At 43.0% G+C, this 15259-nt stretch overlaps 1 long non-coding RNA gene across 2 annotated transcripts in view; it reads right to left on the bottom strand.

Moving 5' to 3' along the window:
- LOC137144449 (uncharacterized) overlaps positions 1-15259 on the bottom strand; it is a 36443-nt gene that overhangs the window by 5967 nt on the left and 15217 nt on the right. The window contains exon 3 of one of the 2 annotated variants that reach the window (XR_010917404.1): positions 2378-2698. The exons of the other annotated variant lie outside the window; for it this stretch is intronic. This is a non-coding gene — a long non-coding RNA (uncharacterized lncRNA). Of the gene's footprint in view, positions 1-2377; positions 2699-15259 lie in introns of those variants that run through there. 2 annotated transcript variants of the gene reach the window in all.

The raw sequence follows: 15259 nt of genomic DNA, 5'->3' as shown, positions 1-15259 counted from the left end.
GTTCACGCCCAAAAGGTCATTTCTGAGGTAATTTCTTCAGGCACCACACCCCTAGCCAACTGTGTCCGGGCTACAAGACCAAATGGAGGATACCCATTCTTTGCACCTTCACCCACAAGTACCCAGGCACCTCATGTATTTTAGTATGAGTTCATCTCTAGCATTCAGTAACCTAAAGAAAAAAAAATACCCCACTACCATAATATCTGAATAAGGGATTACACTGATCATATTAACCTCAGTTATGCTTTTACTATAGTCTGAAACAGGGTAGTTCTGGAGGTACAATCAGATTTGTACGTGTAGCTTTTTTAATTCATCAAATAGTAGTGATATTTTAAATACAAAAGGCCTAATCACACATGCAAATAATCTATTCCAAACTTCAGAAAGATCATTCCCTGCAGAGTGTTTATTGCTTGGGTAGCATACCAAAACTGAGCTCTGGCTGACAAAGAGAAAGGACTAAAAAACCTCAAAGATTACGGGTTCAATCTGCAAACAAATAAGCATTAATAAACATTGAGATTAATATTTCCAAAACAATTAAGGCAACTAAACAAACTTGTTATGAAAGAATCACTTGTATGAAGGCGTTTGTTAAAGAACTGTATAGTCACATGAGGGAAGTGGAAGGAGTAGGCAGGTTACATATTTGCCATGGAGATCTATTAATTATAATTAAGGTATTCAATAAATCCAGTAAAAGGAGGCAGCAAAGAAAGGGTTGCTGTAATCAGGACACTCTACACACCCATTAGGAATGCAGCATTTAAGAAAATTTACAAGCACTAACATTAAGTAGCATTCCCAGGCTTTACAACTGGTGAGATGAACTCAACCTTCCACAGACAGAATAATTATGCTAATAGAAGAAAAACTTTCTAAAAAAGGCAACCAAATCTAAGAGAGCTGCCAGCACTACAGTCATCGATGGAGCAATAACTAGTAAAGAGCAGATATCAAAGGCTGTCTTTTCCTTCCCCTTCATGCTCTGTTCTGTTTGAGCCCATGGTGGTCACACAGTTCCTTTAACAATATTTATAATGAAGGAACAACGTTGGAGATGTCAACCTTGATTATTCATAAAAGCTCCTCCTGCCCAGCTCTCCCTTTAGGCTAACTGTAAAAGTACCTGATTCCCAATTCTCAAACACAAAAGCGCACAGAGCTTGAAAGCGGAGCTGACTAATAAAGTTTGCATATCCCTAAGAACGAGAGCACACAATGAAGAAGAAAAGGAATGGCAAGATTAAACAAAAACAGTGAGCTTGGATGGGAAATAAAAAATTTTAAGCAGCAAGAACTCAGTTTTTTTTTTTACTCCTGTTCATTTACATTTCAGTGCATCCCAAGAAGCATCTGTTTGATCTCCTCTCTGCTGCAACAAATGATAATGTACACCCACAAAACTTAAATTAGTTTTTGGAGCTGGGATGATTGGAAGAGGTTCTAAAGCGGAGAGTCCTACCGCACTGAGTTTTAACTCACGATGCAGCTGGAGCAGAGGAGAACACTGGCCCAGTGAAAAGGTTTCAGGTTTAGTGCTTTACTTTTGGGCCTTTATTGCTTTTTAATAATGTACATAAAAGACCTTCAAACACACAAACAAAAAGCTGGACTCGCACACAATGATTTGCAATACTGTAGTGCCTCTAGGCATCTTAACGTGCTTGACAAACGTCACTTAAGGCTAGAATTGTCCCATCCCTTGCAGAACCAACCAACCTCTGCTCAGCCCTTGGCAGGGACTCTGGAAGATGGGCACCACTGACCGGGACTTGGGCAGCCTGGCCCGGGGTCAGCATGGAGATCAGGAACTGGAGGCCAAAGGGTAGGTCCGGAGTCAGGGGCCAAGTGTCAGATGGGAAACAGGAGTCAAACCTATGGATCAGCACCGAGCTGGAAGCCAAGAAGACAGTCTAGGGTCAGCGCTGGAGCCTTAGGGCTTCTGATTCCCCACTCACTAGCAGAGCTTTTGGGTGGTGTTGGCGGCAGCTGCTGTTACAGCTGTAGAGAGCCTGCAGGCCCCTGGAGCCCTCACAGCCCCGTTCTCAGTGTGGCTCTGGCTGGAGCAGCTGAGGAAAGAGCCCCCCTCCTCCCTGGTGGTCAAAGTCGCTGGCTAGTCAGAGGGAGTGAGGTGAATCCCCATTTGTTCCCTGCCCCGGTCCATAGTTGGGACAGATTGCAACATTGAAGTCTAGCCCTTAAGCTTCCCAACACCTGTCTCTGTTAGAAAGGTACATAGGAATTACATCATCCACCCCTGAAACGCAGCACCTTCGGGGGAAGAGCCGAGTGCTGTTTGACAGCACGTTGCATAAGCATGTTGGGCAAGAAGTGAGGACGACGGAATCCAACTGAAGCTGCAGGGAGAATTCAGAGAGGCAGGTTTACCTACGTAGGTCATCCCTTCAGTTGGAGTTCGACCACAGTCGTGAGGTTAACATCCCTAAACCTGCAAACGTTGCCAAGGAGCCCTTGCCTTTAAATCTCCTTACTCCTGTGTACTAGATACAAGGGTCCAAAGGTTCAGAAGGGTGAGTTCCCAGCTTGCACATGCACTGCGTTGCAGCTACAACAGGTAGTGGGCATCTTTAATAACCACGGGCGATCAGCAGCTGGGTTTACGTCATCGGGAAAGAATGTGTTCAGTCAAACTGAACTACACAACTCACGTCTCCATGTTTATTTACAACTGCAAGTCAAAGAAAAGTTACATGTAAGAGGTGGGAAGGAATACATTTAATTTGGCTCTACTCTTTCATACAAATGGACCTTGTTTTATGGCCCCCGTCACAGAATAGAATGGCACAGCGTGTGGCTAATTAGTGCACGATCATGGTCACATTCCCAAAATAATACTTTCTAGAGGTCTGTAAAAATATTCTTTAGATTTTTTTTTCCTGTTATGGAGATTAGCTGCTAGGTAAAAACACTCTATATTATATTAGAATGAACCATCAAGGCAACCACTAACCAACTCCACAGTTATCAGGCCAGAGCCTCTCCCCGGATATTGCTTCTTTGCACATCTTTGGTGTGCATAAAGGCCCATAAACCAGGATGGGCAAATCTCCAAGTGGAATAGAACCAGCACAGGTAGCGTTATGTGATCCCTTCTCACCATAGGAGGCTGTCAGGGGCATGCACAGGAGAAGGGGACAGAGCATGCCCGATGCAAATTCTGTCCGCACAAAGCCACCGCAGTTAGGACTTTGCTTGTGCATGTGCATACCTGGCTCCTTGCATCCGTGCTGTGCGTACTCACCAGGAGTGCTCGAGTCAATGTACACTGCAGTGCACCGTGGGTAGGTGTCCCAGTGTGCCACTGACCATCATCCAGAACAGTGTCTTTTGGGAAGTTTGGTAACGCATGGTGGAGCAGAAACAGGACCCACAGAGGATGACTTGGGAGAAAGGGTCAACCAACTAGCATGCAACTTTCCCCATCCCATAACATTATTTATATCCCATAATTTTCATGTCAATCCTCTTTTTTTTTTAAAAAAGGACCACAACCCCATCCAGCCCTGGCTGTCCACTGTCTCTGACAGAAGCATGAAGCCTGCACATCTCTGCACTATCATGAGCATTGCAAGCCCAGGACACAAAATCCTCCAGCATTTGCAGAGCCACAAGAATCACCCAATCAACATGGACCTTGGTGATTTCTTGGAGAACATATTGCTGTGTCCCACAGCAAGAACCAATTCAAGGTTGCTGGTGGCATTAATAGAGAAACTCAGATGGTGAGCACTGGTTCTGGCCCCGAAAAATGAGCAGTGACTGGTGGGAGCGCATCATGATGCAGGCTTGGGATGAGGAGCAGAGGCTGCAGAACTTCCAGATGTGAAAAGCCACACTCCTGGATCTGTGTGTTGAGCTCACCAGGGACACCAGAATGAGAGCTGCACCACCAGTGGAGAAGCAAGTGGCAATCGCACTATGAGAACTTGCAATGCTGGATTGCTACCCATCAGCTGGGCATCAGTTTGGAGTTAGAAAATCCACTGTGGGGGCCATTATCACGCAAGCGTGCAGGGCCATTAATCGTCTCCTACTCTGCAGCACTATGACTCTCAGCAATGTGCAGGACATAGATGGATTCGCAGCAATGGGGTTCTTGAAAAGCAATAGACGGCAAGCCTATCCCTATTTAAGCACAAGACCACCTTGCCACAGAGTACAGAAGCAAACAAGCTATTTTTCTGCAGTTATGCAAGCACTGGTAGATCCCAGGGATGTTTCATCAACATGGATGTTGGCTGGTCAGGGAAGGTGCATGATGCACGTCTTTAAGGCCACAGGACAGTTCAGAAAGCTACGAACAAGGATTTTCTTTCCTGTCCAATGGATTACCATTGGCATTGTTGAAATGCCAAGAGTGGTCCTGGGTGACCTAACCTACTCCTTGCTCCCCTGGCTCATGAAACCGTACACCAGCCAGCTTGACAGCACCAAGGGAAGATTCAACGACCAGCTCAGCAGGTGCGGGATGACAGCAGAATGAGCGTTCGATAGACTGACGGGTGCAGGTGTTATTCACTCACAAGACTGGATCTCAGTGAAGAAAAAACCCAAATATCCCAATGGTTACAGCTGCCTGCCGTGTGTCCTGCACAATAGCCATGAAACAAAGGGGGAGAAGTCGCTGCTATGTTGGAGGGCAGAAATGGAGCGATTGTCCACTGAATTTCAACTGCCAGACACGTGTTATTAGGAGAGTTCGACATGGAGCCACATGGCTTTGAAATAGCACTTCAGTGAGCCACATTGTCTTCTCCATACTGGCCCAATATCACCTGTGTGGAACGTGTAGACAGCATGGTCGGCTGGGCAGTTGCACACCACAATGGAGCGCTGCTAGGTGTGCTCGCCAAGCCAGACAATCAGGGAAAAGGTATTTCAAGTATTGGCTGGGTTTTAAATTGGGTGGGGAAAAAGGATCCAGCCTCTGTCAGCCCTGGGCAGTGGAGTTCACAGTTGTGATCACAGCAGTCAGTGTCAGGCATTGTGGGACAGCGGCTGGAGGACTGTTAGAATTGACAGAGGTAACACTGTATCTACACTTGTGCTGCGTCGACCTGAGTACATCGATACTGCTTGGGCAGGTGGTGTTGACTGTGTTGACATAACAGGGTGCTTAACATCACTGGGAGATGAACGTGTGTAGACACATGCACAACTAGGTCAGCGCAAGGTAGCTTAAGTCAATCTAACTTTGTAGTGTAGAGCAAGCTGTTGATCCTGGACACTTTGTGATCAGTGTGGATACCAGTGAGACACGGTACGCACGATTTGCAGATCAATAAGGTTTAATGTGCAAGGTTTTCTATAAATATACAAGTTAGATACAAAGCCTAAAATTAACTACAATATATCATACTCACTAAGCCTGGAGAGCTAAGCAGTTACTCAGAAGGCTGTATACAGGAATGGCTTTCTTCAGGGGCTCCACCAGCGAGTCAGTGGATCCTCTGGTCCAACCGGCAGCACCTCCCGTGGAGTCAGGTATTGATGGAGCACATCCCTTTGTCTAAGTGGTGACTACTTATACCCTTCCATAAACAACCTTCACCTAATTATCTCTCTCTCATTATCATATGTGCTAATTACCTACATTGGGTTTCCACCCTTAACTACATTCCATTCTCACCATAACTGGGGTCATCAAAACAACATCTGGTGCTAGGAGGGGCGGAGTAAAAATATTCCCCTTGGCAATAAAAGTGTACCCCAGACGTTCAAGGATAACTTCTTGTTCCCACCACCGTTATCTATGTGCAGCTGCAAGCATACAGTATCTGTATTTTGTCTTATGTGCCGTGGTGTGCAGAAACTGAGACATCTAAAAGGTTATTCGGTCTCTGCCAACTGGAAGATGTCATGCTACAGGGGTCAGAATAGCCAAGGAAGCAACTGAAGCTATGCTAGGCCTGTTGGACAGTGGTCAAGCAACAAAAATTGTACTGAGCTTCCAGCACAGGCCATAGACACAATGGAACCGTGATCCAGTGATCCTTATTTTGTTCAGCATGTTGCTATGGAGCAACTGGCTATTCTATTCAATAAGAAAAGCCCATTTTCACACTGCATCTTCACACACGTAAGCTAATAGGACTAGTTCAGAAAAGTCCTACACCAAGTTTTCCAGAATATACAAGCCACTCCCCAACTGCAGAACTGGAAAGTATTTCAAATATTGGTCAAAGTTCGGTACATTGCAGAGCATACTTATAAAACCATCCAGTCAGGTGTATCAGTAAAAGCAGCAGCAATAATAAAAACCAAAAAACTCAGTTAAAGCTTCAAGGGGCTGTGCAGGTGAGTGAATATATTAGTGCCAGAGAGACAAAGGAGAACATTGGCACAAACATAAATCCACTTTGTTCAGACACTGGACATGGTGGACACTCTTCCTTCCAAATGCAGTTGCTACCTCTTCCCTTATGTTGTGATATGACCTGTTGGAACGCAGGTACCTGGGGAGCTGGGAACAGGGAGAGGCCAGGAGTGACAAGACTGACTTGGCCAGCATGTGCCACACGTGCTTCTGCCTGTCTTTTTCGGCGAGTACAGGATGGGTCAAACTTTGCTAGTGTCTCTTGGCTCAGCACAGTCAGTCTTCCTTTGCTTGTTCACCACCACATGAAGCTGGAGACACTGGGTTGTAAGAGGAAGTCACTAAGTGCTATGACTTCCTCTTACAACTGTCCATAGGACATAGCAGTTCCTTCCCATGGAAATGACCATGCTGCCACAGTGGGGCCACAACTTCATTGTACATCAGATAGGAAGAGGAGTCAAGCTCTTCAGCCAGGTCTACACTACAGACCTGTATCTGTATAATTGTATCACTCAGGGGTATGAAAAATCCACACCCCTGGGCGACGTAGTTATACCGACCTAACTCCCCGTGTAGACAGCACTTTGTCAACAGGAGAGGTTCTCCCTTCAACATAGCTATTACCATAGTTTGGGGAGGTGGATTAACAGGGGAGTAGCATGAAGACAAGCCCAGGAGATTCAGCAAAGTGATTAAAACTAAGGGCATGTTCTGCCTTTGAATACACACACACAGGCCTCCTGAAGTACTCAAGGAGAGCCACACATGCATTTATAGAGGATCTCGAACATTTAATGGACATCTGCACCATCGGAACTTAAATTCATAACTCTGCTCGACGCCAACAAACATGGATTTAAGATTCTGGATTTATGACTCATTCCAAAACCCACTAACCCTCCTTTATCCTGTGAAAGTAGAGGTGTTAACTGCCAATTTCACCTTGAATGGACTCTTGCATTACATGTTAACTCCTCACCTGTTCCACTTTGTACTCAGAATGTCACAGCTAAATACCTTTCCCAGAGCTGAAGAAGAGCTCTGTGTAACCTCAGAAGGTTGTCTCTTTCACCAAACAGATCTTGGTCCAGTAGAAGATAGTATTTCATCCACCTTGTCTCTCTAATATCCTAGGACCAATACCTACAACAATACTGCAAACATCTATACCATGGGTTTGCTAAGGCAAGCACATCAGGTATAAGGACAGTTGCTGAAAATATGGCAAGTTCCAGCGACTCCTGTCGAATTCAAACATGGGGAAAGCAATGTGCAACTCCTAATTCACAAACAAACTCTGGTCATTTGTTTGACTCTGCTATTGAGAATCATCATCTGCTCAGTGTCTTGTTAAAGCAGAGACTTCCTTGCAAGATGGCATCTTCCAAATATCATAAGCTTGGATCTGCCAACACCACTGACTAGGAGACCTATAATCAGAGATGAAAATCTGTTGCACTTAATCAAAACCATCATCAGGGCGTAAGGCCAGACATGTGAAAAGCTTCAAAGTGAAAGTTTAGTGGAGGAAAGACATTTCTGGTGTCCTTATTAAAATCCTGAATTTCCTGACAAATCACTTGAGGGGAAAGGGAGGAATCAGCTCTTTTGCATCTGCAGTGACGCATGCTCATATATCTGACTGGAGGAGCCAGCCCTCAGTTTCTAAGCCAGGCATTCAATTTAGATTTAATAAGACAGTAATTGCACACTAAATACTCATTGATTACCTCAAATCTATTTATTGAGATATAAACAGCTCTGTAACAGATCTATCTTTCATGTATACTCTTAGATATGCACATATGTTACAAAGCTGTTAAATGGCAATAAATGTTTATCTAAAAAAATTAGCATTCAGCTAACGTTAAATACACAACCTATTAAATCTTAATTGCATGTTGAAGACAATTAGAGCTCCTGTATGCTTGCCTGGATTTTCTGGGGAATGTTTTACATGTCTGTATTGAGTGTGAAGTGGTCAGTAGTTTCATACCAGCCAATTTCCGCAAGCCCAATGATTTGCTTTCCCCTCACCCCCCGCCCCCTCCCCCAAAAAAATATTGCTGTTTCCAGTCCAAACAAGTCCAGGTTTGAAATTTTTTTTGTTTTGATGTGAGAATTGCTCTTAGAGACAAAAACATTCAAATCTGAAATGTCAAGGCATTTGCTTTTGTTTACAGAACTTTTTCTGAGTGATGAAAGAATTGAGGGATTAAAATTTTTTTAAAAACTTACATTTGCATAACTGTTTTAGTTTGTGTGAAATTGAACCAATGTCCTTAAATCAGAGCAGAATCCAAAAATCTCATATTTAAATTTTTCAGATGCATTTTATGCATATTTCACATTGTCCCAGAGGAAGGAAGGACAATTGATACAATGGTGTACACATATGAGTAACAGGTGCAATGGTTCTCTTTGTCGTGGCCAAGGTTTTGAGATCGGGTATAGTTCAGCCCTGCAGTGAATGACCTAAGAGCATTGGAAACTTGATGGACCTGATCCTATAGACATGAATAGAGTCACTCATGTGGATGAGTAGTTGTAAGACCTGGCACTAGGTAGGTGGTCTAAAATAGGTTGTTTCATAACAATTTGAGGACTAGAAATTACTTCGCATGTTGTCCATGGGCTAACTTCTGTGTGGAGTGGGGCAGGAATGAGGAGGCAGAGCAGTGAAGTATGGACATACTATGTACTTGGATAACATCCGTGTTTTTATTATGTGAAATAGACTGCGTTCATGATAGGCACAGACTGGATTCAAACAAACTGTAAATATTGCACCAGTCAAAGGGAACTACAGGTGCTCAGCAATTCTGGAAAAAAAAAAAACCCACCACTGATTTAGGTGCCTAAATGTAGATCTAGGGGTCCAACTTCAGGCATCCAAGCTTGGAAAATCGTGGCCTAACACAGTGAAATGTACATGGACAAACCCAGAGCAGTCTGGCTTCTGGTTTGGTTTTGATTTTGGGGGGAAAAAATCTGAACCTAGACTTTGATTTCCAGTCAGGTACAAATGTGCAATTAATTTAGATCGTAATCTCCCTGCTCCCCAAACTCTGAAGTTTTTTAATTCACTCTAGGACTTGGAGATCAGGCCCATAGGAGACCCCTTACCATGCTTTCCTACGACTCCTTTCTAGTCTAGGGTCAATTAGGTGATTGTTAGAGCAGGTCAACATTTTTCTCACAGAACTGTTTCCCCATCAGAAAATGCTGATTTCACTACATTTAAATGTTTCACAGAAAAATCAATTTTGACAAAATTGTCACCAGAAATTCTTGAAACATTGTTTGATGTTGAAAATATTTTGTTTCAGCTTTGTCATTTCAATATTAAAATCAAAATGAAATTTTATTTCATGAAAAATTCCAAGATTGATTTTTTTGTCCCTGTTCAGAATGAAACTAGAGTTCAAGATCTTGGAATTTCCTAATGGACAAACTCAAAAATTTCGACCAACCCTAGTCATGGTAATGGTGACAGGTGTCGCTGAAGGTCTTTTTCCAGACTAGGTGAACTCTGCCAGTCTTAACTGTTATTTATTATGAACAGCCACAGGATTATATACCAGGAGGGGCCAAACTGTGGCTCATGAGCCGTGTGCAGCTCTTTTACAGTTAAATTGTGGCTCACAGAGCCCTCTATGCCCCTCCCCACCCGCCTACTAGACCGGGGTGGGGAGCTCAGAGCTTCTGCCCTGTGGCTAGGTGGCGGGGCTAGAGGGAGGTCTCAGGGGGTCAGTAAGTTTGGTCACCCCTGTATACAATTAAAAATAGTGGCTGCTAATAGCAGCAATAATCTTCGTATTTGTGTAGCAAGCCCTAATTAAACCTCGGGTAACTAAAACATAACAGCCATTTCAGAGATGGGAAAACTGGCACAGAATGATTAAGTCATTTAAGGAAATGCCTCCCAACTCTCAGGCATCTGCTCTAGCTACTAGCCTCCATGTCTGCCACAATTAAACAACCTTCGCTGTTGTTGTTATTTAATCAACTATTGGATGGAGAATATAAACCTATTTTTCTAACACATCGGTGCACTAGTGTAAGAACACCGGTACTTCCACTGCCAGGTTGGTGACTAAGCAAAGCACTGCTATCAAACACACACCTCACATAAGATGTCATTCACTTTTTAATATGAAGCAGATCAAAAAAGCCGATTGCTCAATAACGCACAACCCTCACTGGGAAGGGGAATATTTTTTAGTAAATGGCTGTTTATTAAGCACAAGTGCGTTTGGGCTGTCAGAGTAACGGAAGTGAGAAGGTTATAAAGTAAAACAGAAGATGGAGCTGGAATGTAGGTGCAGCTAATCATGTAAATTCTGTTTGAAGCCTCTCTTGTCTGTTGTATTATGAATTCCATAGACAGCTACTAATTTAGTGCAGCTGTTACACTCCTAGGACATTAAAAATTCTCTCTGCTGAACTTTAGAGTTTTTGCATGACACAAGTACCAGTCTTGTCCAGTCAGTTACCAAGTTACAGTGTTGCCACTCACATTTCTATTATAAACTATATCATGTTAAAAAAATAGCTACCTAAAGCTTTTGGTAGCCCTAGCTTTCATTGCCAACTACCGTTTGATCTGTCCAGGGTGAAATTTCCGTAAAGGAAGAGACGTGGAATAGCGGTCAGCAACCAGTTTTGAAAATTTGTTCATATACGTACGGCTGTCCAATGCTGTCATCCCATTCTCTTTACCAGACAGAACTGAAGAAAATGAAAAGGAAGATCAAATGCTTCTTCAAAACACTCATGTTCCATTGTTTTAAACCATATGCTTTAAGAAAATGAAGATAACAATATACCTCAATTACCAGCTAAGTAGGGGTTAAAAAAAAATCACTCTGTCCTCAAAAGGATTAACCCCACTAATTGAGCATTTAAAGCTTTTAATGGCAAAGCAACCTTAAGTGCCTGAGCAGGAACGGCACTGATTAAACCTCTCCATTCTCTGACAAACAGGAAAGATGTATTCATTTCACTTCCTCCATTTCTCCCAGCTAGATCTACAGTACAGCTTTAGCTTCCTTTTAACAGAGCAGTCAGGATCTGGCCCACTCGGTTGTATTTCATCTGAAGAGCGACATATTACAAACAAATCCAGTAATTGCAGAGTAGGGGTGAAAGGAGAGAATATATTTGGCAGATAAACTTTTTACTTTCCCTTTTAATTTGACTAGGAGAAAATACTAAAAGACACTTATCAAAATAATTGCACTAAGCAATTTATTTGGGTTGAAGCATAACTAGCGCTTTCTTTCCCCCGCCTCCTTCTTTCATTCTCACTTTTTGCCTAGAGCAAACTCTTTTTTTGCTTTATATTGTCAACTAGGAACAGAGTTCCTGAGGAGACAAACAGGGGGTAAAGAAGACAAATCTGTCTCCTTTGTGTGAAAGCTGTAGGCCAGAGTTATCAACTCCTCAGCTATTCAAGGCAGATTTGCATATCCAAGGCCACCCGAGGCAGAGAAGGCATTTGGAGTCTGATTTTTCCACAAGAACACATCAGGGAGCGAAGCAAAATAAGGAAACTCCAAAAAAGGACCCAAGTAACCACTCAAAAACTTTGGGGGGGAGGAGGAGAAAGGAAAAGAATTCCATTCAAGAACCTCTCTCACGAGAGACATTTTATACACAATGGAATTTCCAAATATCCTTATTAAAGGAACTTCACAGACGGCAGCTTGGCATGCGAGAAGTTCAAGACTGCAGAATAGCAGGTTGGCATCCACGGCGGGGGCGCAGTGTGTGTCTATATCTTAATACAACCAGCTTTTCAGAAGGCAAGGAGCAGGGAGAGTTGAAGCCATAGTGCAAAAAAGCAGAAGTTCGCTTTATTAAAACAATCTGGTAAAGTATCCACTCCTCAATGGTGGTGGAGAAAACTATGCATACAGGCTCACATACAATATGGTGTATACATTAGACATCCATCAGAGCCGTCTATTACTCCGATACATCAGGGATTAACTGATTTCAGTAAATCCTCCCATCACATTACTGATGTGATGTAATCAGCCTCTCTTTAAAAAGGTATTATTTATATATACACATATATTACATTTAATACAATATTTAGTGAGAGATTGCTGATATAGTGCAATTAAATAATGTGACTGGAAGATTTACTTAAATCAAAATTAATACCTGAGGTAACTGCATTGATTTCTTTGGCATTGTACGAGCAGCGAGTCCCGCTTCCCTCCCCCCCAACAGAGTATCTGAGTAATATATATTTTCTGGCTAGAATGATAAGAAGTTTCTTCTCTCCAATATTTTTACTAATGATATTGCTAAAACACTTTACAGTAGCTGGCCACTCAAACTCAGTAGATTCTCCAGCAACATAGCCAGATTTCTCCATTGGCCTTCACCCAAGTGCATAACCACATTCATCCAGACTCCGCCACCTTCCCTCACAATGAAGGGAATTGTGCCATAAATTAAAGCATAAATTGTGCTTTGGAAAGTAAAGCATTCACAAAGCAAGCTACTAGTCAAGGATGTCAGAATCTGGCTCATAGTACAGAGCAACACATAGAGCCATATGCTCATTCCCTGGAATAGCACCTCACTTCAAATAGTTCACTAACTTCAAAACACAGGGAAGAGAACTGGTCCTTAGGGTACGTCTACACAGCAACTAGACACCCGCGGCTGGCCCATGCCAGCCAACTCAAGCTTGTGAGGTTCGGGCTGCGGGGTTGCTTCATTGCTGTGTAGACTTCCAGGCTCTGGCTGGAGCCTACCCTCTAGGCCCAGGGCTTTCCCACCTCGTGGGTGTCAAGTTGCTGTGCAGACGAGACCAAAGTCGAATGAATTCTACCTACAGCTAATCCAGCCAGTCACAGAACGCCACATCAGAAATCTGTGCCGTGCCATAAAAAACAAAGATACTGAAGAAATATGAGTGGCTAAGAGTAACACTGAGCCACAATTCACTCCTAGACATAAGCAATAGAAGACCAAAGGCCAACAGTTTTTTTTTTAAACAGTTGGTTCTGTTGCCAATTTTCCTCAACATTTAGCAGTAACATCAGAAATTAAACACATTATAAAACCGTTAGGCTTAGTCCCACCCTGTTGCTATCCATGCTGTTCATTAGCAAACCATATACCATTAATTTATTTATACATATTTTCAGAGGGTGGGAGGAATTAAAATTTAACAAAAATTCACCAAACTAGAAGCTGAATTCTGTTTTCCACACAGATATCTAGCTCACGCCTGCCTGCTGCCGCCAACATTTCCCTTTATACTTAGATACTTGGCAAATCAAATTCAAGTTTGGAAAGAATATTCTTTTATTCAGAGGGTTGACTCTTTTCGGAAATCTAGAGCACATTTCTGCTCTTGTTTCTGAGAGCTGCGTGGCAGGTCAGGTGAGGACTGACCATGTCTAAGAGGAGTAGAGACAGCAGCAGCATAGTTTAGAAGCTTCAGCTAGCTCAGGTGTTCATTGGTCTACAATGAAGACTTACTTCTTACTATGAATCTGCTTGGCAGTAACGTGAGAGGACTCGGTTTCTAAATTAAACAAGCTCTGATTAAGCCAACTATCTACAGAGTTTCTGCAATTGCCAATCGCATTCCAGCCACGTGCACCCAGACTAGATTCCTGGAGCCTTCTCCATTTATCCTCTGCCCACCAAGTTCCAGGGGCTGCAAATGCAGCATAAAGAACCCATTTTTCATGCTTGTTAGGAATGAGGGGGTAGAGATGAATCTTGGTCTAAAGTGTGTACTGCTTTACAACCCTGCACTGACTTCCACAGCAACAAGACTGCAAACTCAAGTCATCATCATCATGTGAGATGAGGTGGGTGAGGTAAGGTCTTTTACAGGACCACCTTCTGTTGGTGAACAAGACAAGTGTTTGAGCTACACTTTGAACTATACTTCTTCAGCTCAAAAGCTTGTCATCTCGTCCACCAGCAGGAGTTGGTCCCATCCATAATGTGTTTTTAAACCTATCCTTATCCACCCTGCAGATGTACTTGATCATCCAGGAAACTCAAGACCTTATTCCCACTCTAGCCCCTTTGTAATATCCAGGAAGTCATAATATCCTTAAGACTCGTTTATTTCAGACACTACCAAACTCTCTCTCTCCAACTAATCAGCCAAAAAGCAATTAAACATCACGAGCTGAACCTTCGGATCAGGCGCTCTTTGAGGGACAGCGGAAGCAGGGAGCTATCTATCACATTTGCTCTATAGCTATTTAGCATTTGTTTAGGATAAAGCATAGATCACAGTGCCAGATGGTAAAATTACACAAGTGCCACAAGCGATACACCTTGGAGGTGCATAAGGCTGTCACAAAACAGACAATATTTAGAGGCAATTTGGCTTGGTTACAAGCAACCAGTTCTTGATGTAAATTAAAACGAACTAGAATTTGCTAGTGTACTAATAAGATCTCACTTATTGCGTCGCTTTCCACTCTGAAGCCTTTCCAGTTCTGTTCATTATATAGCCCAGGACCACTGCCCCTGAACGGCAGGCCGTATTCCAGAACAGAAAATCTCCCAGCTGAAAAAACTGCTGAAACCACAGGCCTTGGACCCCAGAACACTGAGAGTATTTCAAAAGATGATAGACTTCTTGATCTGCTAAACATATTGCAGCTCCTCCAACCAACCAATCGAGAGGCATCTGCTTTTTTCTCCAAAGGGAGAAGTTACTCACCCTTCATGGCCAGAGGCAAAATGCAATGATTAAAGCAATTAGGGACCTAGTGGTTGCAGGAAGCTATACAAAGCATCAAACAACCCTGTGATGTTCATCAATCCCAATCTCAAAACAGAAGTCAAGTAATATGAACTTGCAGTCAGTAATAAACTGCTGGTAACATTTTCAAAGACGCTTAAATCCTGTTTGCC

The sequence above is a fragment of the Emydura macquarii genome, unplaced genomic scaffold, assembly GCF_026122565.2.
Source record: "Emydura macquarii macquarii isolate MOO-44397 ecotype Brisbane River unplaced genomic scaffold, CSIRO-AGI_Emac_v2 contig_3451, whole genome shotgun sequence".
Taxonomy (NCBI): Eukaryota; Metazoa; Chordata; order Testudines; family Chelidae; genus Emydura; species Emydura macquarii.
The sequence above is the reverse complement of the archived record's forward strand: the minus strand, read 5'-3'. Positions and strand labels throughout refer to the sequence as shown.